The 25,324-nt window shown below is 45.9% G+C and overlaps 1 protein-coding gene and 1 long non-coding RNA gene across 6 annotated transcripts in view; one reads left to right on the forward strand and one right to left on the reverse strand.

Annotated features, from left to right (window-relative positions):
- LOC140460493 (uncharacterized) overlaps positions 1 to 3,521 on the reverse strand; it is a 43,556-nt gene extending 40,035 nt beyond the window's left edge. For 2 of the 5 annotated variants that reach the window (XR_011954119.1, XM_072555045.1), the window contains exons 1-2: positions 3,361 to 3,467; positions 2,306 to 2,351 (exon numbers count right to left, since the gene is read on the reverse strand). The gene's annotated coding sequence lies outside the window, so the exon portion shown is untranslated. Of the gene's footprint in view, positions 1 to 2,305; positions 2,352 to 2,443; positions 2,835 to 3,356; positions 3,468 to 3,500 lie in introns of those variants that run through there. The other 3 variants (XM_072555048.1, XM_072555047.1, XM_072555046.1) reach the window with 3 other exon arrangements.
- A 424-nt stretch (positions 3,522 to 3,945) lies between these two features.
- On the forward strand, positions 3,946 to 24,161 carry LOC140460494 (uncharacterized). Its single transcript, XR_011954120.1, has 3 exons — positions 3,946 to 3,993; positions 18,081 to 18,196; positions 23,202 to 24,161. It is a non-coding gene; the product is annotated as an uncharacterized lncRNA (long non-coding RNA).
- The last annotated feature ends 1,163 nt before the right edge of the window (positions 24,162 to 25,324 follow it).

A 25,324-nucleotide genomic window follows, 5' to 3' on the forward strand; every position in this document is an offset into this window, starting at 1 on the left:
CAAAATCAACCTACGACAATTATTCTATTAGGCCCCAATACCAACATGTACAGGTCTGAATATCAAGCTGCAAGCAATATCCCACCACACCTCAATATCAAACTATGAACCTCAACCCAACAGGCCCTAATATCAAATTGCAAACATTATCCCTGCAATATCTGATACCCTTGCAATAGGAAAGATGCTGTTAAAATTGACAGGCTTCAGAAAATATTTATAAGTATGTTGGTAGATTTGAGCTGAAAGAAGAGGCTGAATTGGCTGTGGCTATTTACCCTGGAGCGTCAGAGGCTGAGTGGTGACCTTATAGAGATTTATACAATCATCTGTTTTCCCTGAACTGTCAGAGTTGGAGGGGTGACCTTACGGAGGTTTACAAATCACAAGGGGCATGGATAGGGTAAACAGACAAGGTCTTTTCCCTGGAGTGGGGGAGTCCAGACTACAGGGCATAGGTTTAAGGTGAGAGGGGAATGATTTAAAAGGGACATAAGGGGCAACTGTTTCATGCAGAGGTGGTATATTGGAGGATCTGAAACCTGAGTCGAGGCTGAGGTAATTAGTTGTTGTCAGGGACAACCACTTTACAGGTACTCTTAATAACTTAGGTGGCAACAAGATGGCTTCTCAATGCAAATAACATGACAAAACAGCTTCTAGGCTGCAAATTGACAATTCTGCTAAAGCTGCATTACATGGCTGTTAACGAGTTTTATAGCTCAGGTTATTTGCAGCTCAAGAATGGCTTTTCAGTTACTTACTGCTAATTCTGCTAATGCTGCATAAGTGATTAACCACAGTCTGCTTCAATAGAGATTAGAAGACAATGCTGCCTTTAAAGCATAGAAATAATTAGACTAGAAAAGACATTACTGGCCATCCTAACTGATCTTCAGCTGCAGGTACAATGGCTCGGTTAGTGAGATAAGGATAGCCTGAGTGGTGGAAAATGAAGTTGGTTCCCAGGAAATATCAGTGGACCAAATAACTGTCAAATAAAGCAGTATCGTGTATGAATTGGTAATTGTTTGAGTGTACTATGCGGTCATGGCCTCTACCCTTCTTTAAGAAGGGAATAAGAATGTGTGTTTTAAGCCATGTGCGCAGCTCCACCGAGGAACAAGGAAGTGCACAACCTCTATTTCTGGATGCACTGTGCCCGGCCATATGAAAAATAAAGAGTGAAGTTTTAACAGCCAGACGATTGGGAGTGTTTATTCACTGATTGCGGAACAGAGAGTCCCCACCGGGGGTGGGGGGTCCAGATCTTCACATGGAATGAACTGCCAGAGAAAGTGGTGGAGGGTAGTCCAATGCCAACATCTGAAAGACATTTGGATGGATGAATATGAACAGGAAGGGTTGAGGGAGACACGGGCTAAAGACTGGAAAATGGGCCTAGGTTAATTTGGGATATCTGATGAGCATGAATGAGTTGGACCGAAGGGCTTGTTTCCATGCTGTCCATTTCTATGAATCTATGAGTGTTAGAAGCCAACATCAAATGTCATTATAATCTTGCCTTTGCTGTATAGTAGATACAGAAAACTTAGGAAATAGGATGCAGTATAGTAAAGATGCCAAGTTACAGAGATCATGACATTATGATCAAGCGTGGGAGTAGGCAATTCAGCTCCTTCAGCCTGTTCAGTTGTTTGATAATCTCATGGCTGATCTCACCTTGATCTCAACTCTAATTCCCTGCCCACTCCTATAATCTTTCAACCCATTCTCATTAAAACTCAGTTCTCTCTCTTCCTTATGTTTACTCAATGTCCTAGCATCCACCAGATCTTGTGGTATAAAATTCCACATAGTCACAACCCTTTGAGAAAAGTAATTACTCATGGGCGGCACGGTGGCTCAGCGGTTTGCACTGCTGCCTCACAGTGCCAGGGACCCGGGTTCAATTCCAACCTCTGCGCAAACTCCACACAGACAGTTGCCTTTCTCTCTGTGTCTGCAGGGGTTTCCAGCAGGTACTTCGGTTTCCTCCCACAGTCCAAAGATGTGCAGGTTAGGGTGAATTGGCTATGCTAAATTGTCCATAGTGTTGGGTGTAGGGGAATGGATCTGGGTGGGTTGCTCTTCGGAGAGTCAATGTGGACTAGCTGGGCCAAAAGGGCCTGTTTTCAGACTGTAGGGAATCGAACCTAATCATCTATTTTAAATGTGTTAGCCCTTATCCTAAAATTATGACCAAATGATCCAGTTGCCTCCTTTCTCGATCCCTGATCAACTCTGTCAATCCCATTATTCCCCAGACCCAACTAGAAAGCAGCGAACATTTGAAAATACTCACCACTGGAACAAGTTCAACTTCCGTTTTTAACATCTCATACTGGAGTCTGTGGCAGAAAAGATATCAGAAACAAGAGTCAGCAAAAACACACACACAGCAGAGGAAATACTTAGGATGTAGAAAATGTCATAGTAGCACCTTCATTGAACATACTGTAAAGAACGTCTACAAAATCCATCAACATCAGTCAGGGACAAATATTCAGAAGAGAATAGCATTTCTCCTCATTTGAGTTCACTGTGTATAAATCCTCCCTCTCTAACCCTGCATCCTTGCCAGTTCAGCATACAAATTTATAATATTCCCTGCTTGTGTCCCCAGGATGACCACACAACATTCCCTGCAGTGACTGCCACTCCTTGTGGTCGACAGTCCCCTCCATTTGGGGATGAAGTCAACTCAGGGTCAGGATTCGCTGTCCTGAGTCTTCATGTGGGCTGAAAGAGAGCTGCAGATCTTGGAGCAATGGCGGGGGTCGTCCCATGGGTAAGCCACGGTTCAGGGATGAGGATTTGTTTCCTTCCCTCTCCTCCTGTCTCATCCACGAGAAACTGGGGGTTATCCAGCTTTGATGGACAGGTTGTCACCATTCTGGAGGGCGGGGCCTCAAGCTCCACCCACTCATTACACAGACGGCCCCCTACAAAGATGGCGGCGGCGGCCGCACACCCGCCCGGCCGCGCGATGCCCCCCTACAAAGATGGCGGCGGCCGCACACCCACCCGGCCGCGGGATGCCCCCTACAAAGATGGCAGCAGCCGCACACCCACCCGGCCGCGGGATGCCCCCTACAAAGATGGCGGAGGCCGCACACCCACCCGGCCGCGGGATGCCCCCTACAAAGATGGCAGCAGCCGCACACCCACCCGGCCGCGGGATGCCCCCTCCAAAGATGGCGGCAGCAGCCGCACACCCACCCGGCCGCGGGATGCCCCCCTACAAAGATGGCGACCGTCACCTTCGGCACCCCCCACCCCCTGCCTCCGCGGGCAAGCCGCCGGTGTCCGGTTCGCCCCACAAACGGCGCCGCATTCCGCGCTGCCTCCCTCACTCACGCGAGGCGTCCGCGGAACCTTTCGTTCGTTTCGCCCGATCCGTCGCCCCTGTTACCTGTCGCTGCATTTTGTAACATTCGCCGAACGGGAGGGGAGGGAAGGGGGGGGGGGGGGGGAGAGTTAGAAACAAACTGACTGACCGCCCGCCATCTTGGCTCGCGCGTTCCACGCGCATGCTCCCTTCACGGCGCGGTGTGCGCCTGCGTACCAACGTACTTTGGCGGGGGGCGCGGGGAATATAAACCGTCCTCCGACGCTCCGCGCGTGCTCCAGTTACCGCGCGGGTGTGCGCCTGCGTGGCAACGTACTTCCGGTGGAGCGGGAGCTTTCGAGAAGGCGGAGGAGCTCGCTGAGCCGTTTCTGATGATGGCGGCGGCGGCGGCGGCGGGTTTGCCGGTTAAAACGGAGCAGGCCGGCCAGTGCGTGCGTGCGTACGTGCGGGTGGGAAATAAATCGCGCTGATGGCCGTCTGAGCCAGAGATTGATGCTGTAACGCGAGGCAAGGCGGAGGTGGGAGTGGAGGGGGTGTGTGTGTGTGTGTGTGTGTGTGTTGCTGGGGAAACGCAGCACCAAGCAGCAGGTCAGGCAGGGTCCCACCCTGGGAGGTGGAAAGCCGCAGTGCTGGTTGTTAAGGTGAGGCAAAAAGATGTGATACAAGAAGCTAAGACAGTGGAGTTAGTTAAAGGAGACCCCCCCCCCCCCCTCCCCAAGAGGAGCTGCAGGAGAGTGTCCAGCCCAGGCAAGGGGCTGGGGGATGGAGTCTGTGTCCCTGGTTCTCTTCAAATACCTGTGGGTAAAGTTCACTCACGACAAGGGGGGGGGGGAGAAGTTTATAGTTTTGAGAGATACCGAGATGAGCCGGTTGCTGGGAGTGAGATACGAGCACTCTTCCCGATCTGTTAGCCGAGAGTGTGGTAACTTGTGGGATAGGTGGGCAGACATTTAGTGTTCCCCTGTGTAAGATCTGGCTGGAGTGCCGACCTAACTCTGAGGAAGTTACCATGGGAGGTTATAGTTTTTGAGAGGTGCAGGATCTAGCCAGTGGCTGATAGTAAGGGATGAGTCAATATGCGTGCAGGAGTTGTAAGTAGTTGTTAATTATTCTCTGTACTTTAAGAAGTAAAGTTGTTTAGGGTGTAGCTTTCTGCATTAGTGGTGCTGGAAGAGCACAGCAGTTCAGGCAGCATCCAAGCAGCTTCGAAATCGACGTTTCTGGCAAAAGCCCTTCATCAGGAATAAAGGCACTGAGCCTGAAGCATGGAGAGATAAGCTAGAGGAGGGTGGGGGTGGGGAGAAACCTAGGTTTTACCTAGGGTGTAGCTTTGATATCCAGACGTTTCATTACCTGCCTCGGTAACATCATCAGTGGTGACCTCCAAGTGAAGTGAAGCTGTTGTTTCCTGCTTTCTATTTATATCTTTGTCCTGATGGGGTTCCTGGGGTTTGTGGTGATGTCGTTTCCCGAGGGGTTGATAGATGGCATCTAGATCTATGTGTTTTGTTTATGGCGTTGTGGTTGGAGTGCCAGGCCTCTAGGAATTCTCTGACATGTCTTTGCTTAGCCTGTCCCAAGATAGAGGTGTTGTCCCAGTCGAATTGGTGGTTTTTTTTCATCCATGTGTAGGGCTATGAGGGAGAGAGGGTTGTCTTTTTTTGTGGTTAGCTGGTGTTCATGTATCCTAGTGGCTAACTTTCTTCCTGTTTGTCCTATGTAGTGTTTGTGCCAGTCCTTGCATGGAATTTTGTAGATGATGTTGGTTTTGTCCATGGGTTGTACTGGGTCTTTTAAGTTTGTTAGTTTTAGTTTTCAAAAAAAAACTCAGTGCGCAAAGCTGCACCCTAAACCTCAACTTGAGCTACAAACCTTACAGTAAAGTTGTTAATTTATACTTTAAATAGTCTTTGGACTCTCATTCTCAGAGATTACTATATGGGATAAATCTTTTCCGTGTTGCTGGTTTAAATTAAGCAGGTAGTTTTACCCTATGTTGTTACAGTTTAGTGGGCTCTGCCCTGGATTTCAACTGGTTTAGACTGATTTGAATACATTTGGGGGTAATAAAAATCTCAGCAGATTTAAACCCTTGCAGCCTGGTGTCCTAGATCTTTTAAGTAAAATGTAAGTGAGGCAATTTGTTTAATTTCTGTTACTTGTGGTTGATTTTAAATTGAAAGTGAGCGAAGTGGATCTAAATATTGCATGTGAGGGATTTGAAGACGATTCTCAAATTTTCAGAGAAACTGTAGAAGGAAAGAAAAAGGCCATTCTTTTAGAATTAGAAAATACATTAGTTTAGGGTTTGACAAAGGGCAAAAATAAAGCTGAAATTGTAAAGGAGTTACTTAAACACCTAGACGTGTCAGAGAAACAGACAAGTGCGGAAGAAGTAGAAAAACTTAGATTGCAATTGAGAAAAATTGTTTTAGAAGATAAACAAAGGGAGAGAAAAATAGAAAGAAAGACAGAAGCAATAGAGGGCGACAGTTCTTAGCTGAGCAAAAAGACAGAATTTGAATTGGAACTCATGACTTAGTCAGTTAACAGGGTGGAGATTAAAAATGAAGGTAGTGATATATACCAATATGTCAAAACACTCTTATTTTGAGAAAGATGTTGAAGCCTTTATTTAATTTTAAAAATTGGCTAGGCAAATGGAGTTGTCTGAGGATTTATGGGTAGTGCTAGTTCAGATTAAACTGATAGGCAGAGCTAGTGAGGTATTTGTCACCTTGTTAAATAAGGTGACAAGATTATTAAAAGGTTAAACAGGCTATTTTAATTGCTTTTGAATCTGTAAAAGAAGCTTATAAACAGTGGTTCTGAAACACAAAGGAGGAAGCAGGTCAGACTTATGTTGAGTTTGAAAGAATTTTGATAAATGGGGTGTCTTCTCTGAAAATAGATAGGAACGTTGAGGCACTACAATTAACTTTTCTGCTGAAGGAGTTTAAAGCCTCACTCCCAGAGATAAGAATTCATCTGGAGGAACAGAAGGTTCAAAAAGTGGGAAGGGCAGCAGAATTGGCAGATGAATGCATGTTGGTGCATAAGACAAGCTTCCAACCAGACTTTGTCCTGTGAGGGAGAGAAGTCGGCTGAAGGGGAGTTCCTACACCACGAGACTGAGTAGAGAACGCTGGTCAGGGTTTACCACTGGTTAAAGAAGGTGGACAAGAGGTGAAAGACCTTAGGTGTTTTTGCTGTAATGGAGTGAAATATGAACTGTTACAGTACCGGTGGTTTCAGAAGGGGGACAAGGAAAAGGTGCTTTAACTGCCAGAAAGTGGGACATGTAAAGTCACAGTGCTAGTTATTAAAGAAAGGCACTGTGGGAAAAGATGTGGTGAATGAAACTAAGCCAGTGGCATTAGTGAAGGTAGTAAAGGTGACACCAGCAAGAGCCAAAGAGCTGCAGGAGAGTTAACAGCCGAGGCAGGGGCTGGGTATGGAGTTAGTACCTGATCTCTCTGAAGAATTCGCCTCTGTGGGTCAAGTTTATTCAGAATGGGGGAGGAGAAGGGGGAAGTTAAAATTCTGAGAGATACAGGATCTAACCAGTGGCTGATAGTAAGGAATGAGTGAATATGTACTCTTTCTGGTCTGTTCCCTGAGAATATGACAATTTGTGAGAGATGGACAGAAATTTAGCAATCCCCTACTTAAGATCAGGTTGAAGTGCCAGCTCCAGACAGGGAAAGTTAGTGGGACTGATCAACTATGTCAGTTCCAGGAATTCAGATTGTTCTTGGGAATTATTTAGCAGGAGTTGAAAAGTATGGTGCTGGAAAAACACAGCAGCCCAGGCAGCATCTGACGAGCAGGAGAATCGACATTTCAGGCATAAGCCCTTCTTCAGGCTATGCCCGAAACGTCTATTCTCCTGCTCCTCGGATGCTGCCTGGCCTGCTGTGTTTTTCCAGCACCACATTTTTCAACTTTGGTACTTCAGCATCTGCAGTCCTCACTTTCTCCTAATTATTTGGCAGGATAAGGTGGGAATGACTTGTGGAGAAGCCCAAGGAAGACCAAGATGGGGAGAAGGATGGGAAGTTATAATTTTAAGAAGGACAGAATCCATTTGCTGTGTTGTCAGATGAAGTGTCAAGAGATCATGAAGAGGTCAAACAGGTTATTTTAAGTGATTGTGAATTGACACCAGAAGCCTTTAGACAGCGGTTCAAAAACACAAAGAAGGAACCAGGTCAGACTTGAGTTTTAAAGTATTAAACACAATCATCTTGATCGATGGGTGCGTGCTTTGAAAATAGATAGGCTCTTTGAGACTCGAAGAGATTATTTTGCTGGAGGAGTTTAAAAACACACTATCAGGGGTGGTGAGCTGCCAGAGGAAGTCATGGAGGCTCGTAAAGTTGCAACATTTTAAGAGGCATTTGGATGGGTATATAAATAGAAGGATTTGGAGGGATATGGACCAGCTGCTGGCAGGTGGGACTAGATTGGATTGGAATATCTGGTCTGCAACGACGAGTTGGACCGAAGGGTCTGTTTCCGTGCTGTATATCTCTGTGACTGAGTTCATGTGGAGGAACAGAAAGTTCAGGAAGTGAGAAGGGCAGCAGAATTAACAGATGAGAACATCTTGGTGCGTAAGACAAGCTTCTGGCCAGAATTTTATCTTCTAAGGGATAGAAGTTGGAACAAGGGGAGATCACTCATTACGAAATCAAGAGTAGCGAGCACTAATAAGAATTTACTACAGGTTAAAACAAAAGCCCAAGAGATTGGAAAAGAGGTGAGGCCGTATGGGGCGTCCATGTAGCAAAGTGGGACACATAAAGCCACATTGCTGGTCTTTAAAGGCAAAGATGTGGTAAAAGAAGCTAAGCCAGTGGCATTAGTGAAGGTTAGTAAAGGAGACCTCAAGAATAGCTGTGGCATCATTCCTGATGACTGGATTTTGCCTGAAACGTTGGTTTTGTTTTTTTTCCCTGCTGCCTGACCTGCTGTGCTTTTCCTGCACCACTCTAATCTAGAATGTTAAAAATCACAACACCAGGTTATAGACTATCAGGTTTATTTGGGGGCACTGGCTTTTGGAGTGCTGCTCCTTCATCAGGTAGTTGTGGAGCAGGACCACTACACAGAATTTATAGCAAATGTTTAAAGTATGATGTAACTGAAATGATATGAAAAAAAAACCTGGATTGTTTAAGTCGCTTATCTGTTAGAATGGGCATGGTCTGATTTCAGTTCCTTCATATTTAAATCGCTGAAATTTTAGTTACATTCTCAAGTGAATGTTAACAATTGGTGTCATGTCGGCCTAGATAATGTATTGAAGGTGTGAATGAGGTGCTCTGTGAGGCTGTCTGTGTCCCAATGTTCAGTCTGATTCTAATCTTAAAAAAATGGATTTGCAGATTCTTACATGGGCTCATGCAGCTTTTGTTCCATAGCTACCTGATGCCCCGAAAGCTAATGCTTCCAAATAAACCTGTTGGAATATAACCTGGTGTTGTGATTTTTAACTTTGTACACCCCAGTCCAACACTGGCACCTCCAAATTTGGATAGGATGGACAGGGAGAACCTTTTCCCTCAGATGGTGATGGCTGGCGTGAGGGGGCATATCTTTCACCACTCTTTTGAAGCTATAGGGCACATCTCAGATTTTATTTCTTTATTCAGTGGCCTAGGGCTGTGGAGCGTACTGCCTGCAACAGTAGGAGACTTGCCACCTTCAAGGGTATTTTCCAGCACTGGTCCATATCCCTCTAAACCCTTCCTCATCATATATAGTGGAAACTTGATTATCTGAACGAGATGGGTGGCACTATTTCGTTCGAATAATCGATTATTTGGAAAATCAATTAAATGCCTTTCCTCTGCGGCTCGGAATTTTTAAATCTGCTCCCCATTTAGGAGACTAGCATCAGCGCGCAGTGTGTGACACCCTGCCCCTCCCATCCAGCACGGCCGCCAAAACTGGTCCAGTCCTGACCCTGCTCCCCAGCGCACAGTGCATGAGCCCCTGCCCCCTACAAAGTCCCCTATCACCACACCCGGCCCCTCTCCGGGGCATCTAGACTGCACACCAACAAAACTGCTGCAGCTGCCTTTGTGGGGGTAAGTCTCCAAACAGCGCACGCACAACTTTTTATTGCAAATTTTTGACCAGTTCCATGTTTGCCCTGCACAGGACGATGTTGAAGTGATTATTCCTGCGAAGCGGAGTGGGGTGATAGTGTGGGGAGAGAGGGAGGGAGGGCGGGAGGTTGGTCATTTGGAGACAGTGCCTATTTAATCGCTGTAAACAAAAGACGTGATCGCTGTTGGAAACAAGTCTTTGGTATCATGTTTCTATCAGGAGCTCGATCTCCTTCAGATAATCCGATTTTGAGATACTCAAGGTTCCCCTGTACTTCTCAAGATGCCTTTTAAATGTTGCAATTGTACCCGCCTCCACCTCTTCCTCTGGCAACTCATTCCATACACCCACCATCCTCCGCATTTAAAAAAAAAATTATCCCTTCGGTACCTTTTTGTATCTTTCCTCTCTCACCCTTAACCTTTTGTCCTCTAGTTCTGGACTCCCCCACACCAAGGAAGAGACTTCCGTGCCCCTCATGACCGTATAAACCTCTCTCCGGTCACCCCTCAGCCTCCAATGCTCCAATGGAAACAACCCCATCCTATTCGGCCTCTCCCTAAAGCTCAAATCCTCCAACCCTGGCAACATCTTTGTAAATCTTTTCTGAACCCTTTCAAGGTTCAAAACATCCTACCGATAGGAAGGAGACCAGAATTGCACGCAACATTCCAAAAAATGGCCTAACCAACATCCTATATAGCTGAACCATGACCTCCCAACTCCTATACTCCATACTCTGACCAGTAAAGGAAAGCATAGCAAATGCCTTATTCATTGTCCTATCTACCTGTGACTCCACTTTCAAGGAGCTATGAACCTGCACTCCAAGGTCTCTTTGTTCTGCAACACTCCCATAAAGATTTTGCACAGACACTTCAGACTCCCCACGATGTGGAAATAGGCCGTTCGGCCCAACAAGTCTGCACCGATCCTCCGAAAAGTATTGCACCCAAACATCATCCCCTACTACCCCTGACGAATGCACCTAACCCTCGATAGATATACACAAAGGCTGGTGTAGTAGCTTTGCTTTTTACTTTTTTTCAGGATTATGCTTTTCTCTCATCACCAGTGAAATAACTCCACAGAGATCGGTATCCCGTCACCAAGTCCCCCTTTATGTACACGTGGAAAGTCCTTGACACTGAGCCAGCTCCCTCAGAGCCAGCTCTCAAAGTGAACACAACCTCTTTTTTTTTTTTTTTCCCCCCAGCACCCATGTTTGTGTGCAGGTTTGTGAGACAGTGAAAGACACAAGGTGCAAGAATCTTGATTCAGTTTCCACCATCAGGAAGAAAAGGAACACCCGAGTGGCCAGTGACAAGCCGTGCCCTTTTCATCAAAGGGAGTAGTAGCTTTGTTTTGTGATGGGATAAGTGTGATCTAACACATCATGAGTTCCAATCTTGAACTGTGTGTACAATGTTAAAAATCACACGACACCGGGTTATAGTCAAAAAGATTTATTTGGAAGCACTAGCTTTTGAAGCACTGCTCCTTCGTCAGGTGGTTGTGGAGTATAAGATTGTAAGACACAGAATTTATAGCAAAAGTGTTATGCAACTGGTGTGATATGTTGAACAAACCTAGATTGCTGTCAAATCTTTCACATTTTAAGATGGGTTGTAGGGTTTGGTTCATTAATCTGTAAATCCCAGTACTAATTTCAAGTCACTTTTTCTTGAGATAACTTTAGGTTTTATAAAATGTTTCGGCTCAGCCAATGCGTTTAAGATTAGGGTCTGTATCCCAATCTTGAGTCAGACTGGTTCGACTTCCAAAGTAGGAATTAATAAAATATTACATGAGTTAACTACCTGCTGGTTGTATGTGTTTTGAGTGAAATAGAACGTGTCTGCAAATGGAAATTCACCCCATAGACTTTTGTTCGTGTGTGTTTGGTCGAGTATGTACATGAGTATGATGGTGTATAAGTCTGAGTGTGTGTGGGGAGTGCAAGCGTGTGTGTATGAGAGACAGGGTCTGCGTTGAGAATGTGTATAAAGTATGAGCAGGTAAGCAAATAATTAACATTAGGGGTGTGTGAGGCAAAAGCTCAGCTTGGATCAAATAAGTAAATAAGTAATAAGGATCAACTAAAAGTAAACAATGAGGTGCTGGGGGCAACTGTAATGCTTTCACAAGGTGAAAAAGCATCCATTATGTAAAGGCGAAAGGGAGGGCTGCAGGTGCTGGAGATTAGAGTCGAGAGTGTGGTGCTGGAAAAGCGCAGCAGGCCAGGTAGCATCCGAGAAGCAGGAATATCAATGTTTCAAGCAAAAGCCCTTCATCAGGAATGAGGCTGTGAGCCTCGGGTGGGGTGGGGCTAGAGAGAAGGTAGCTGAGAGTGCGATAGGTGGACGGAGGTGGGAGTAATAGGGATAGGTCAGGGAGGAGGGTGGAATAGCAGGGGCAGGTGGAAAGGAAGATGGACGGGTCATGATGGTGCCGAGCTGGAAGGCTGCAACTGGTATAAGGTGGGGAGGGGGAAGTGAGGAAACTGGTGAAAACCACATTGATGCCATATGGTTGGAGGGTCTTGAGGCAGAAGATGAGGCATTTTTCCTCCAGGTGTCTGATTTATAAGGGTGTGGCACTGGAGGAGGCCCAGATTCTTGGCCAAATGGGAGGGGAAGTTGAAGTGTTCGGCTAAAGGACGGTGGGATTGGTTGGTGCAGGTGTCCCAGAGATGTTTTCTGAAGCGATTTGCGAGTAGGTGCCCTGTCTCCCCCAATGTGTAAGAGATCGCATCAGGAGTAACGAATATGGTTAGTGATGTGTGGAAGTGAAGATGAGACATTGATATGTGTGTGGAAGGATCCTTTGGGGTCTTGGACAGAGGTAAGGTGGGGGAGGAGGAGTGGGTGCAGGTCTTGCATTTCCTGTGGTGGCAGGGGAAGGTTTGGGAGGGGAGAGTGGGTTGTTTTGGAGGAGGCATGGACGAGGAAGAAAGCAGATATGGGTGGGGAGGGAAATATATCTCTGGTGGTGGCATCTGTGTGTAGGTGGCGGAAATGTTGGAGAATAGTACCATGTATATGGAGTTTGGTGGGGTGGAAAGTGGGTGGGGGGATGGGAGGAGTTCTGTTCTTGTTGCAGTTGAAGGGGTGGGATTTGAGTGCAGGATGTGGATGAGATGCGCTGGAGGGCATCATCAACCATGTGGGAGTGGAAATTGTCGTCTTTAAAAAGGAGGCCATCTAGTGTGCTCTCTAGTGAAACTGGTCCTCCTGGGAGCAGATGTCGTGGAGGTGGAGGAATTGGAAATAAGGAATAGCAGTTTTTTTTTTAAACAGGAGGCAGGGTCAGAGGAGGTGTCATCCAGTTAGCTTTGGGAGTGGGTGGGTTTGTAGAAAATGCCGGTGAGTTGGTCACAGTTGGCGGTAGAGAGGTCCAGGAATGGGATGAAGGGGTCTGAGAAGGTCCAGGTGAATTTAAGTTCGGAGTAGAATGTGTTAGTGAAGTCAATGAACTGAACTGTTCCACCACCTCGTGGGAGCACGAGGTGGCGCTGATACAGTCTTCAGTGTAGCAGAGGAAAAGGTGGGGGGTGATGCAGGTGTAACTCAGGAAGATAGACTGTTCTACGTAGGCAACAAAGAGGCAGGCATAGCTGGGATCGAAGCAAGTGTCCACGGCTACCCCTTTCATCTGGAGGTAGTGGGAGGATTTAAAGGAGAAATTAAGAGTGAGGGCCAGTTCAGCGAAATGAATTAGAGCGTCGATGGAAGGGTCCTGGTCGTGAAGACGGGAGAGGAAGAGACTGAGGGCTTGGAGGCTTTGATCATGACAGATGGAGGTGTATGTGGACTGGATGTCCATGGGAAGATGAGGCGTTAGGGGCCATGGAATCTGAAGTCTTGGAGGTGGGTGGTGTCCTGAATATGTGTGCATGGGGGTGGTGGTGGGGAGGGGGGGAGATGATGTTTAGGACAGTATTGAGGTATGTAGAGATGAATTCGGTGGTGCAAGAGCAAGCTGAGATGATGGGTCAGCCGCGGTAGTCAGGCTTGGGGGGTCTTAGGTAGGAGGTAGAACCAGGTGGTGCAGGATTCTGAACTGAGTTTAGAAATTGTGGGTGGGAGAACACCTGAGGTGATGAGGTTGTATATGGTCTGGGAGATGGAGCTTTGGTCTGATGATTCATTATATAAAGCTATTTAACAAAATGAAGCATTCAGTATATAAAGTCAATTAACAAGATGAAAAGTGTTCATTATAGAACATAGAACAATACAGCACAGAACAGGCCCTTCGTCCCACAATGTTGTGCCGAACTTCTATCCTAGATTAAGCACCCATCCATGTACCTACCCAAATGCCGCTTAAAGGTCGCCAATGATCCTGACTCTACCACTCCCACGGGCAGCGCATTCCATGCCCCCACCACTCTCTGGGTAAAGAACCCACCCCTGACATCTCCCCTATACCTTCCACCCTTCACCTTAAATTTATGTCCCCTTGTAACACTCTGTTGTACCCAGGGGAAAAGTTTCTGACTGTCTACTCTATCTATTCCTCTGATCATCTTATAAACCTCTATCAAGTCCCCCCTCATCCTTCGCCGTTCCAACGAGAAAAGGCCGTGAACTCTCAACCTATCCTCGTACGACCTATTCTCCATTCCAGGCAACATCCTGGTAAATCTTCTCTGCACCCTCTCCAAAGCTTCCACATCTTTCCTAAAGTGAGGCGACCAGAACTGCACACAGTACTCCAAATGTGGCCGAACCAAAGTCCTGTACAGCTGCAACATCACTTCACGACTCTTGAATTCAATCCCTCTGCTAATGAACGATAATACACCATAGGCCTTCTTACAAACTTTATCCACCTGAGTGGCAACTTTCAAAGATCTATGTACATAGACCCCAAGATCCCTCTGTTCCTCCACCTGACTAAGAACCCTACCATTAACCCTGTATTCTGCATTCTTATTTGCTCTTCCAAAATGGACAACCTCACACTTGGCAGGGTTGAACTCCATCTGCCACTCCTCAGCCCAGCTCTGCATCATATCTCAGTCCCTTTGCAAACGACAAATACCCTCCTCACTGTCCACAACTCCACCTATCTTCATATCATCTGCAAAGTTACTGACCCACCCTTCGACTCCCTCATCCAAGTCATTAATAAAAATTACAAACAGCAGAGGACCCAGAACTGATCCCTGCGGAACTCCACTTGTAACTGGGCTCCAGGCTGAATATTTACCATCTACCACCACTCTCTGACTTCAACCGGTTAGCCAGTTTTCTATTCAATTGGCCAAATTTCCCTCTATCCCATGCATCCTGACTTTCCACATAAGCCTACCATGGGAAACCTTATCAAATACCTTACTAAAATCCATGTACACTACATCCACTGCTCTACCCTCATCCACATGCTTGGTCACCTCCTCGAAGAATTCAATAAGACTTGTAAGGCAAGACTTACCCTTCACAAATCCGTGCTGGCTGTCCCTAATCAAGCAGTGTCTTTCCAGATACTCATAAATCCTATCCCTCCGTACCCTTTCCATTACTTTACCAACCACAGAAGTAAGACTAACTGGGCTGTAATTCCCGGGGTTATCCCTATTCCCTTTTTTGAACAGGGGCACAACATTCGCTACTCTCCAGTCCCCTGGTATCACCCCCGTTGACAAGGAAGACGAGAAGATCATTGCCAACGGTACTGCAATTTCCTCTCTTGCTTCCCACATAATCCTAGGATATATCCCGTCAGGCCCGGGGGACTTGTCTATCCTCAAGTTGTTCAAAATGTCCAACACATCTTCCTTCCTAACAAGTATCTCTTCTAGCTTACCAGTCCGTTTCACACTCTCCTCTTCAACAATATGGTCCCTCTCGTTCGTAAATACTGAAGAGAAGTACTTGTTCAAGACCTCTCCTATCTCTTCCGACTCAATACACAATCTCCCACTACTGTCCTTGATCGGACCTACCCTCGTTCTCGTCATTCTCAGGTTTCTCACATACGCATAGAATGCCTTGGGGTTATCCTTGATCCTCTCCGCCAAGGATTTTTCATGCCCTCTCTTAGCTCTCCTAATCCCTTTCTTCAGGTCCCTTCTGGCTATCCTGTATCCCTCCACTGCTCTGTCTGAACCCTGTTTTAGATTAGATTAGATTACTTACAGTGTGGAAACAGGCCCTTCGGCCCAACAAGTCCACACCGCCCCGCCGAAGCGCAACCCACCCATACCCCTACATCTACCCCTTACCTAACACTACGGGCAATTTAGCATGGCCAATTCACCTGACCTGCACATCTTTGGACTGTGGGAAGAAACCGGAGCACCCGGAGGAAACCCACGCAGACACGGGGAGAATGTGCAAACTCCACACAGTCAGTCGCCTGAGGCGGGAATTGAACCCAGGTCTCTGGCGCTGATAGGCAGCAGTGCTAACCACTGTGCCACCGTGCCGCCCCAAACCTTATGTAAGCCTCCTTCCTCAACCTTATGTAAGCCTCCTTCTTCCTCTTTACTAGACATTCAACCTCCCTCGTCAACCAAGGCTCCCTCACACGACCATTTCTTTCCTGCCTGATAGGTGCGTACATATCAAGGACACGTCGTATCTGCTCCTTGAAAAAGTTCCACATTTCCATCACATCCTTCCCTGACAGCCTATGCTCCCAACTTATGCTCCTCAAATCCTGTCTGACAGCATCGTAATTTCCCTTCCCCCAATTGTAAAATCTACCTTGTTGTGCGCACCTATCTCTCTCCATAACCAAGGTGAAAGTCACAGAATTGTGGTCACCATCACCAAAATGTTCACCCACTAACAAGCCCATCACTTGTCCCGGTTCATTACCGAGTACCAAATCCAATATGGCCTCCCCTCTGGTTGGACAATCTACATACTGCATTAGAAAAGCTTCCTGGACACACTGCACAAACACCGCCCCATCCAATTTACTTGATCTAAAGAGCTTCCAATCAATATTTGGGAAGTTGAAGTCGCCCATGACTACGACCCTGTGGCTTCTGCACCTTTCCAAAATCTGTTTCCCAATCTGTTTCTCCACATCTCTGCTGCTATTGGGGGGCCTATAGTAAACACCCAACAATGTGACTGCACCTTTCCTATTTCTGACTTCAGCCCATACTACCTCCAAAGGCAGATCCCCCTCAAACTTCCTTTCTGCAGCCGTTATACCATTTCTAATTAACAATGCCACCCCCCCTCCTTTTTTACCACCCTCCCTAATCTTACTGAAACATCTGTAACCAGGAACCTCCAACAGCCATTCCTGTCCGTCATCTATCCACGTTTCTGTGATGGCCACAACATCGTAGTTCCAGGTTCCGATCCACGCCTTAAGTTCACCCACCTTATTTCTGATACTCCTTGCATTGAAGTATATGCACTTGAGCCCATCTCTGTGTCCGCAATTAGTCCCTGTCAGTGCTACCTTCTCCACAGCCTCCCTACAGTCTTGGACATCCTGACAAACAGCTAGCTTACTTGCTGGACTACAAGTCCGGATCCCATCCACCTGCCAAATTAGTTTAAACCCCCCCGAATAGTGCTAGCAAACCTACCCCCCAGGATATTGGTGCCCTTCTGGTTCAGGTGCAACCCGTCCTGTTTGTACAGGTCCCACCTTCCCCAGAATGCAGCCCAATTGTCCAAATACCTGAAGCCCTCCCTCCTACACCATCCTTGCAGCCACGTGTTCAACTGCACTCTCTCCCTATTCCTTGCCTCACTGTCACGTGGCACCAGCAACAACCCAGAGATGACGACTCTGTCCGCCCTAGCTTTCAGCTTCCAGTCTAACTCCCTGAGCTCTTGAATGACCTCCCCACCCCTCTTCCTACCTATGTCGTTGGTGCCAATGTGTTCCACGACTTCTGGCTGCACACCCTCCCCCTTAAGGATTCTGAAGACACGGTCAGACACGTCTTGGACCCTGGCACCTGGGAGGCAACAAACCATCCGAGAGTCTCGCCCATGTCCACAGAACCGCCTGTCCGTCCCTCTAACTGCAGAGTCTCCTATAACTAGCGCTCTCCTCCTCTCCCCCTTTCCCTTCTGAGTCTCAGAGCCAGACCTCACGCCACAGACCCCTTCACTGCAGCTTACACCTGCAAGGCTGTCCCCCCCAACAGTTTACAAAGCTGTATACTTATTATTTAGGGGAACGACTACAGGGGAACCCTGCACTGCCTGCTTCTTCCCCTTCCCACCTCTAACTGTTATCCAGCTACCTCTGTTCTCTGGCGTAACTATGTCCCTGTAACTTCTATCAATCACCCTCTCAGCCTCTCGAATAATCCTCAGTTCATCCAACTCCAGTTCCAGTTCCCTAACTCGTTCGGTGAGGATCAGGATCTGACTGCATTTCCTGCAGACGAAGTCGGCAGGTGTATCGGTGGTCACCCCTACCTCAAACATCCTGCAGGAGGAACATTCCACCGCCTGCGCTGCCATGACTGTACAATTCGTCTCCAAAACAAGAACACTGAGTCACTTACCTGTGGACTTTAAAGTTAGGTTAGAGGAGGAGGGTGGGAGGGAGGCCCTACAAAGTAGGGCTTGGGGTCAAGAACACACCCACTCAAATACTGATCACTTACCTTCCCGACCAGCTCTGCGCTCCAACCTCACTTCCGCCCAGCTCGCGCCGCTCTCTGCAGTGAAAAGTCTCCCAGGTTCGCTTTTACTCGGCCGCTGCTCGCACTCAAATGACTGTTGGTGTAAAAGGGTGAGTATTTATACTCTCTGTTCTCCTTCCCGGCTGCCCCTCTGCTTGCTGTCACTTCCTCTGCTGCTCCTGCTCTTTCTGTGAAGAGAGAGACAAAAAACACCGCTGCCTGCTACAGGTAAGTAATTTTAAAACAAACTGTCTTACCTTAGCTGAAGTCTCCCGGGTTCGCTTTTACTCGGCCGCTGCTCGCACTCAAAATTATGTGAAGCCAGTTAAGAAAGTTAAGAATATTCATTGTGTAAAAGCAGATGACTTAATCTTTACTATTGACACTTGCTGATTGTAACGGTCACCCAATCAATACGTATGTTGCCTTATCTGAATGCTTCTCCCTGTAAATTACTCTATAATTCATTAAGGAACCGCTGTTCCAGAGCAGACAGAATTCCTGTCTCTGTGCACATGGGTAATCATTCTCTCTCCCTTTAGGGCTTGGAGTAAAGATAAAGGAGGTAAAATCATTGTGTCTGAGTGGTTTTTTCAACTGATACAACGATAGGGAGACAGGACAACAGGTCTGTGTGTCGTGTCATCATGCAATCACCCGTATTGCGACATAAATCCAAAGTCCCGGTTGAGCCAACCCCATGGGTACTGAACTTGGCTGTTAGCCAGTCTGTGTTGTTGCCTGTCAGGAAGTCTGCCTTCGAGGGTGCTCTGCTGAAGATCTGAGGTCGAATGTTCCTGACTGCTGAAGTATTCTGGATTAGTGGTGCTGGAAGCGCACAGCAGTTCAGGCAGTATCCAAGGAGCTTCGAAATTGATGTTTCGGGCAAAAGCCCTTCAGGAATAAAGGCAGTGAGCCTGAAGCGTGGAGAGATAAGCTAGAGGAGGGTGGGGGGTGGGGAGAAAGTAGCATAGAGTACAATGGGTAAGTGAGGGTGGGGATGAAGGTGATCGGTCAGGGAGGAGAGGGTGGAGTGGATAGTAGAAAAGGAGATAGGCCAGTAGGACAAGTCAGGAGCAAATGACCTGGGAGTTGCAGTGGGAGAGGGACTCAGAGATTCTTGTAGAGAGAGGAGGAAAACTTCTTCAAGGCAGGCATGGTTTCCAGCATCTGCAGTCATTGTTTTTACACCTTGCTGAAGTATTCCTCTACTGGGAGGGAGCACTCCTGTATGGTGATTGTTGCACGGTATCCATTCATTCATAGTGTCTGCTTGGTCTCGCCAATGTACAATGCCATGGGTCATCCTTGCCTGACCAGTGTATGAGCTGTAAAATATGTAAAACTTAATAGCAATCTAGGTTCGTTCAATAAATTGTTTCACTTGCATGACGCTGTCAGCTTTTGCTGTAAATTCTGTGTCTTATGATCCTGCTCCACAACCACCTGTTGAAGGAGCAGTGCTCAGAAAGCTAGTGCTTCCAAATCAACCTGCTGGACTCTAACCTGGTGTTGTGTGATTTTTAACTTTGCCCATTCAAGCCTGACTGACCATTCTCAAAGATCGTGGCGATCTGCCCTCTGTCTCAATTTCTTATTCAATGACGACCCTGATAACCAACAACTCCTCGATATTTCAATAATCTGCCTTCTGTATGAAAACTTTGTTATAACTTTCACAATTCTCTAGGGTTGACCATTCCAGGAATTCATTTCACATGTGAAATTCCTTCACATCTTAGTTATAATTTACTGTCTTACTCTGCAACAATGTCCACCAGTTGAAGATTCCCTCACTAATGGATAATCTACCCTGTAAAGTCCCCTCAGGCTGTTGTAAATTTCAATGAATTAATGCCTAACTTAATATTTTTGATCTGATTTGCAAAGTTTCAATGGACCCCATGAGCCCTTGCCTTTGCAATCGGTCTCCCTTGTGGGACCTTAGCAAAAGTCTTGCTGAAGTCCAAATATATATCAAAAGTATTGTCCGCATAGGTCACCTCTTCAAAAATTTGCTTCAAGTTGATCAGGTGTAACCTCTCTAAACCAAAACCCTGCAGACTGTTTTTGATCAATCTTTGCCTCTGCTAATGCAAAGTAATTCTGTCCCTCAGAATTGTTTTCAATATTTTCCTCACCATCGAGGTGCATTTGACTGTCTTTTCTTCGCTTATTCCTCATTCTCTTCTTGAATAAAAGTAGCATTTTGGTTGTCATTCAGTCATGTAGCACCTCTCTTGCGGCCAGAAAGGGATTGAAAATCTTTGCAAACACCCTGCTATTTTGTCTCAAAAGCCATTAATTCCCCACCCCCAAAACCGCCTCCCGTGTGCCCACACCCTCTCTTCGGAGCAGTCAGACTGGACACCAACAACAAGACTGCTGCTACAGCAGTTGCCTTTGTGGGGTAAGTCTCCAAATAGTGTGTACACAATCACAGGGAAAGGGGGTGGGAGGGGAGGTTAGGATACACCCCTCTACAACTCCAGGGAAAGTGTAGGAAGAAAGAGGGCGGGCAGTCAGTCATTTGGGGACAGTGTCTGTTTAATCACTGTAAACAAAAGATGCGATCACTGCTGGAAACACGTCTTTGAAATATTTCTATTGGGACCTCGATCGCCTTCAGATAATCCGATTTTTGGATAATTGAGATTCCTCAGTATGGAATCCCAATAGTGCAGAAAGAAGTCATTTGGGCTTTCGAGTCTGCACCAAACCTCTGAAGACTATCAGACTCAGACCCAATGCTGTGTATATCTCTCAATTTGTAAGGTTCATATGATCTGATGGTCCCACCTTTCTCATTTATGGAAACACACTGGCCCTGTGCTGTACATATTTCCTTTGTGACTGCTTCCCACTGGTTTGAGACAGATTTACCTGAAAATATCTGTTCATAGCTCACTCTGGCCAAATCCTATCTGATCTCATTAAAATCTGTTGATTTAAGAGCTTCGATTTCCGGCCCATTCTACTCCTTTTCCATAACAACCTTACATCTGAAGGGGTCATGGTGACGGTCTGAAAAATGCTGCTCCACTTGCCTAGCTTTGTCACTCTAGGACCTCCCTCTCCCTTGTAGGGACTTCACCATACTGGCTTAAAAAACACTCTCCTTTCTGCATGTCTTCAAAGAATTTGTACAAAGTTCACACGATGGTTACAATTAATGCAGGGAAAGTGATTTTCTCTTCTGTCACGATGCTATTGCTTCCCTGAGGTTCACCAACTTACTTGCTCATTTATATCTCTTGGATCAATGGTGTGTCTATAGTACATTCTCAGCAATCTGATTCGTTTTTCTGTTTTGTTTTTGAGTTCTGTCCAGACAGGTTCATTTGACAAGTTTTCTAATGTATCATCCCTCCTTACTTTTGTAAAAGATCTCCTGAACAAAAATGAGACACCATAAGACATAGGAGTGGAAGTAAGGCCATTTGGCCCATCGAGTCCACTCGGCCATTCAATCATGGCTGATGGGCATTTCAACTCCACTTACCCGTATTCTGCCCCTAGCCCTTAATTCCTTGTGACATCAAGAATCTATCAATCTCTGCCTTGAAGACATTTAGCGTCCTGACCTCTACTGCACTCTGCAGCAATGAATTCCACAGGCCCACCACTCTCTGGCTGAAGAAATGTCTCCGCATTTCTGTTCTGAATTTACCCCCTCTAATTCTAAGGCTGTGTCCACTGGTCCTAGTCTCCTTGCCTAACGGAAACAATTTCCTAGCGTCCACCCTTTCTAAGCCATGTATTATCTTGTAATTTTCTATTAGATCTCCCCTTAATCTTTAAACTCCGATGAATACAATTCCAGGATCCTCAGCCGTTCCTCGTATGTTAGACCAACCATTCCAGGGATCATCCGTGTGAATCTCTGCTGGACCCGCTCCAGTGCCAGTATGTCCTTCCTGAGGTGTGGGGACTAAAACTGGACACAGTACTCCAAATGGGGCCTATGAAGTCTCAGTAGCACAACGGTGCTTTTATATTCCAACCCTCTTGAGATAAATGACAACATTGCATTTGCTTTCTTAATCACGGACTCAACCTGCATGTTTACCTTTCGAGAATCCTGGACTAGCACTCCCAGATCCCTTTGTACTTTGGCTTTATGAATTTTCTCACCGTTTAGAAAGTAGTCCATGCTTGTATTCTTTTGACTCTTTCTGTCTCACGTAACAATCCTGTATCATTGGATATTGATTGTCAATTGTGCTCCTCTTTCAACTATTTCTGTGATGGCAATGTCTTCATGTCCCCACATTTTCATTGCTGTCCTTGATTCAACTGCCTGTTCTATCCGATTCTAAGCATTGGTATAAATACCATCTAACCTTGTTAATCTTGCTTGGGCATTAATTGGTTTGTAAAGTCTATGCCTTCCTTTTATTCTCACTTTTTACCCCCTTCTAACTGTTTTGAATGCTCCCTGTGGATCCCTCCCCTGACTAAATTAGTTTGTATGCTCCTAATAGGAAACGTAAACCTCAAATGCATATTGGTCCCATTCTAGTCCAGGTGCAACCCCATCTGCCTTGAGCAAACAATGTATTCCCGGGTTTAATTCCACCCTTGGGCTTCAGTCTGTGTGGAGTTTGCACATTCTCCTCATGTCTGCATGGGTTTCTTCCCACAGTGCAAACGTGCCAATTAGGTGAATTGGTTATGCTAAATTGACCATAATGTCTGGGGATGTGCAGGCTAGATGGGTTAGCCATGGGAAATGCAGGATTACAGGTGTAGGGTGAGAGGGGGTAGGTCGGTCTTCGGAGGATCAGTGTGGATTCAATGGGCTGAATAGTGGTGAAGAAACTCTGTTGTTTTCTTGCACTGCTGGAGGGAAGGATGATGGCTGTGCAGAGATGGACAATAGACAATAGGTGCAGGAGTAGGCCATTCTGCCCTTCGAGCCTGCACCGCCATTCATTATGATCATGGCTGATCATCCTCAATCATTACCTGTTCCTGCCTTATCGCCATAACCCTCGATTCCAAAGAATCCAAGAGCCCTCCAAAGAAAAATAATTGACCTTGGAAATATGATAAAAACTTGATGCATCATAGTTTTAACAAAGATGATTTACATGATTTTTTTTCCTCACATAGGTAACTGGATGTTTGGGCTGCCCGTGACCAAGTAGCACAAGATGGTGAAGAGCTACCCATGCCTAATGTCATAGAGCATGGCTGATAGTAGTTTAGGGACCTTGGGAAAATATTTGCTTTATGTCGTCTTCACAAGTACAATAGTAGCTCTGTAGACCCAAAGGAACAGAACTGAAATAGAATGTGCAGTCATTTATGTAGATGAAATACATAACATTTAATTAGTGAATCTGTCTAAAATGCTAATAGTTAAGATCCTTCAAATAATCATAGACATAGATTCTGAGGGTGTTATAGATTAAACTATACAAAAAGCATTAGAGGAGAAGATTCAAATAAAATTGAGCAAACCAGTCTCTGACAGTAAAAGCAGCCCCCATATAATGTCAGCGAGCAATGAATAATAGATACTGAAATTAGCGAACATTAGAGTGTGGGTGAATGAGCACGTTGTAAGACACCAGGATAAAGATCGGAATGAGTAGTAATTACAGTTTGAAAGAAAAGAAACTGCTCCCAACTAGCTAAAATTCTAACATTAGGTGTGACCATGTAACTTTGCTGGAGCTGGTATTGTAATAATTAATTAAAAGCAATATTATTCTTTATTTTCTGTAATGCGGTTAATAAGGAATTTAAAAGGTCCTCAAATGATAAGCAAGTATCCAATTAATTGGCAGCTTCAAATTTCTGGGAAGCCATGTACTTGAATAGTCTCCATTGTGAGAAGCCCCAAGAAGAGATAAATGAGACCATGGAGGATCAGGGGTTGCCCAAACGCCTGGCCATCTCTTGTCAGTCATATGATAAGCTAAATTGAATGTGCATGTAATTAATAATTGTTTGTAAATGTTAAAGGTGGGGGGATGAAACAAATGTATGTTTTCCTTTGTTTGGTGAAGGTATCCAGATTTTCAGAGGGTTTCTTCCCGCCAGTGTAATTTCAATAAACTCTAATGTTGGAAGCAACTTTCTGGGTGTCAAGTCAATCATTTGATTATTTCACCCCTTATTGCTGCAAACAAGCTGTCTTCATACAGAAATTGGTATTAAAATTACAAAAATGCCGCATGCGTTAAGCAGCAATAAGATGGCGAAAGTTTGCAGAGGAAGAGAGCCATGGAAGAGAAACTCATTGACAGCTCTGTACATTTGAGTTGTTGTTACATACACATCAAATTGGGAAACCTTGAACCAGGCAGGCCAAATGGACAATTTGTTTTGGCTAGTAGATCATAACAAGAGACCAGTCTAAACCGTGGAAAGGTCATGAGGTAACCTAGCTCAGCCGACATGTCCAGAATCATTTTCCTTTTTCTTTCAACATCATCTTCGATTCTCAGAATGCAAATTAAATTCATAACCTTCCTAGATCTCAAGCTCCAGGGGATAACATACAAACATTCAATCCATGACATGTCAGTGCTCACTCAAATCTGCCAATAACATAGAACATAGAAGAATACAGTGCAGTCCAGGCCCTTTGGCCCGCGATGTTGTGCTGATCCAAGCCCACCTAACCTACACTAGCCCACTATCCTCCATATGCCTATCCAATGCCCGTTTAAATGCCCATAAAGGGGGAGAGTCGACCATTGCTACTGGCAGGGCATTCCATGAACTCATGACTTGCTGAGTAAAGAATCTACCCCTAACATCTGTCCTATACCTACCACCCCTTAATTTAAAGCTATGCCCCCTGGTAATGGTTGACTCCATACGTGGACAAAGGTTCTCACGGTCAACCCTATCTAAACCTCGAATCATCTTGTACACCTCTATCAAGTCACCCCTAAACCTTCTTTTCTCCAATGAAAACAGCCCCAAGTGCCTCAGCCTTTCCTCATATGATCTTCCTACCATACCAGGCAACATCCTGGTAAACCTCCTCTGCACCCGTTCCAGTGCCTCCACATCCTTCCTATAGTATGGCGACCAAAACTGCACACAATACTCCAGATGCGGCCGCACCAGAGTCTTCTACAACTGCAACATGACCTCGAGTCCGGAACTCCATTCCTCTACCAATAAAAGCCAGTATGCCATATGCCTTCTTCACTGCACTATTTACCTCGGTGGCAACTTTCGGAGATCTGTGTACTTGGACACCAAGATCTCTCTGC

Source organism: Chiloscyllium punctatum, chromosome 36 (assembly GCF_047496795.1).
Source record: "Chiloscyllium punctatum isolate Juve2018m chromosome 36, sChiPun1.3, whole genome shotgun sequence".
Classification (NCBI taxonomy): Eukaryota; Metazoa; Chordata; class Chondrichthyes; order Orectolobiformes; family Hemiscylliidae; genus Chiloscyllium; species Chiloscyllium punctatum.